Consider the following 3,106-nt stretch of genomic DNA (forward strand, 5'->3'; position numbering starts at 1 on the left):
ACAGCAGTATTTGATTTGCTTGGGATGACAATATAAGCGAACACATTTGGGAATGTCATTTTATGTTTGTACAGCATGACAATTCCCACATTTTTTTCCGTTGATGTCGCAAGACGACAAATCTTGAGCATGGCAATTTTCGTCATTTCTTTTTTTTTAAGTGGCAAATCTCCATGTTTCAATCATGACGATTTTCCCAAAACCCATGGAAGAACTCTGCTGTAGCATGGCAATTTTCTGACAATCTTTGGCAAATTTTACTTTAGGCAAATCCTTTACAACAACACAACAATTTTATCTATTTTTGCATGACAATTCTAGAGGGTTCACTGGCAGTGAGTTTTTTTAGCGAACGAAAATGTTCGTTTGATCCTTTCTGTCTGGGGAATGATTGTTCTCTCAGGTTACCTTTCCAAGGGAACGCCAGATGTATATTGCAATTCATATTTATTTGATTGCGCCAGTAATTAGAAAGGAGGTTTGATTCTCAGTGGAACTTAATTATTGTGTCCAACTGAATTCCACGCGCACGTGTTGTAGTACAAAGAAATGCCACACTCACAATACTGACAAACTATCATAAGAATCCCTTAAGCTACCGATACTTAAATTTGTTCGGAAATTAAGCTCGATGGAATCCCTAAATTTTCTGTTGTCTTTCGGAAAATTTTGATTAATTCCGACCTCTACGAACCAAGAGTTGTGCGATCAGTAGCTCCAGCAAGATGGGTCCCAGAGCGAGCCTTGGGACCACTCGTCATTGTCGACCGCGCTGCCCTCCCAGACAGGTGGGGCCAACAGCATGGCCTCCGCCAGCTCCGCCCACATGTTGGGCGACTCGGGCTCCAGATCATCAGAGCGAAGCAGGGCATTCCACGCCACGTCATCGAGCCGGTCAGGGAAGCCGCCGCCGCCGCTGCTGCCACAGCCGCCCGGCTGTAGCACGAGGTCGGGCCTGAACCGGACCTGGGCCGCGGCCTCCAGCGCGGCCGCACGGACGTCGTCGGGCTCGGCAGTGTCAGGCCGGCGGAAGAGGTGGGCGAGGCCCGGGAAGTTGAGTCTGGCCTCGTGCCCCCGTAGCCGGAGCGCGGCCACGTCGTGCGCCACGGCGGCCATCTCCGGCGACTCGAAGCTGCCAAGCCAGATGCGCGTCTTCTTGCCGGGCTCCCTGATCTCGGACACCCACTTACCCCACTTCCTCTTCCTCACCCCACGGTACTGCTCGGCCGCCGCAACGCCGGCGGCATTGTCGGGCACGACCTCCATCGCAGCAATGACGATCAAAGCTATGTGATGCGCCTGTGTAAGCACAAGAAGTTGTTTGCTGCAGGAGTGTCGCAGCGTGAGCTCTAAGTTGGTGTTGGATTGGAGGCGTGCGTGTGGGTATATATAGGGAAGGGATAGAAAGGGCAGAGATCGACTAGAAAGAGAGATGCAGAGATGGTGAGGTGTGCGGGAGTGAAGATGAGAGAGAAGAAGAGGTGTGTTGAAAACTTGAAGTGCATGGGTGCATGCATGGGGCGGGAGGTGGTGTTTGAGCTGGGTGGAGACAGCTGGAGTCTGATACGTGTCGCCTCCCTGTTTTTCTTTGTAAAAAATATAAATGGCCATATGGGTGTGTTGGGATATAGAAAGAGAGAGATACCGCGATGGTGCATTATCCACCGGCAGCAGGATTAGGAGATGTTGGTTTGCTTTGTGGGAGGGAGCTTCCTCGACAGTGCAATGGTTTTGGAGTTTGTTATGATGTGATGCACTATGCATGTGCTTATTATCACGCTTCAATGGCTTGGCCTTGTAACTTCTTTTATTTTTACATGTACTATTACAACATCAATGTTGTGTGCATGTCAATAGCTCAACCACGAATTTTGTATTATGTCGCTACTTGTTTTTTTTTGTGGAAAAGGATATATGGCACTATAAAGTGGCTAGTGTCAACTTTTATGAAAGCAAATACTATAGGTAGAAGCTAAGGGCATCTTCAACGCCGACCCGTAAATTTTCTCCCGCATCCGTCCGCGGACAGGGAGGGCCAGTCCGCGGACACTCATGTCGGAGGCCGCCATCCAACACTGTACGCATACATTTCAATAACTTTTTGAACTAACCGGACAAAATTCATGGAAATACAGAGGAATTCATACAAACCCAAACCAGACGACATTCGTTACATTCTGGAGACTTTTTAACTAAAAGCTATACCAGACTAAGGTAAAACTAGTCTACGCTCGGCGCCCGCACATATCCATTCTCACAACACGGGTACCCTTGACTAGTCTATGACCGGCCGTGGTGGATTCCATTGTCTACCCCATGTCCGGCAGCCCGCTCATCGGGCTGCTGTGAGCCCAGAGGTATATGTTTTAGCGCAAAGGGCAGCTCGCATCCCCATGTTCAGCAGCCCCGCTCATCAAAGTGGAACCGTTCAGATGTGCTTCAGACGGAGGGGAAGGGGACGACAGTGGCCTGCCACCAGGCATGATACCCGCTTACATCGACGTCGCCTCGGCGGTGGCCTTCATGGGACCCATGCGGCGGTGGCCTCCCATGTTCTACTTCTTCTCGATGATGGCGGAGGGCGTAGACGTGTTGGACGCCGCAACGCCGATCTTCGCGAAGCCGGCTTCTGTCTCCCTCGGCAGGGTGCGGTCGCGGAAATGTTGATGGTGGATAGCGATCGCAGGCACGGGAGGAGCAGTGCGACATGGTGTTGTCCACGGCAGCCCCGATGCCTATGGCGCCGTGGGACCACGCGTACCAGCCTGGAGCAACTCGCCACTCCTCGGCGAGCTGGCTTGGAGTTGCGAGTTACTAAACGACGCTTCAGCTTGGAGTTTTTGCCTTCGTGAGCTGGCCTGCAGCGGCCTGGACCGTGGACGGAGGTGGAGCAGAGAGTTGCCTGGTTCGTATCCGGCGGGCTTGACGAGCCACCTAGACGACTTTTATGTCGGAGAACTTGTCTTCCTGCTCGTCGGATGCCATGGAGATTGTGGAGAAAATGATGTGCAAGGGGAGAGATGGGAGTGGAGTGTGCTATGATTTTTGCCCGACATTTGGCATTGTTTAAATATCGGGGGCATGGCTGGAGCCAACTGTCGTTGTT

The 3,106-nt window shown here is 51.5% G+C and overlaps 1 pseudogene; it reads right to left on the bottom strand.

Annotated features, from left to right (window-relative positions):
• Positions 1 to 480: 480 nt before the first annotated feature.
• On the bottom strand, positions 481 to 1,443 carry LOC125553571 (ethylene-responsive transcription factor ERF022 pseudogene; annotated as a pseudogene).
• Between the last annotated feature and the right edge of the window lie 1,663 nt (positions 1,444 to 3,106).

The sequence above is a fragment of the Triticum urartu genome, chromosome 4A (assembly GCF_056163025.1).
Source record: "Triticum urartu cultivar PI428250 chromosome 4A, HENAU_Tu73, whole genome shotgun sequence".
Taxonomy (NCBI): domain Eukaryota; kingdom Viridiplantae; phylum Streptophyta; class Magnoliopsida; order Poales; family Poaceae; genus Triticum; species Triticum urartu.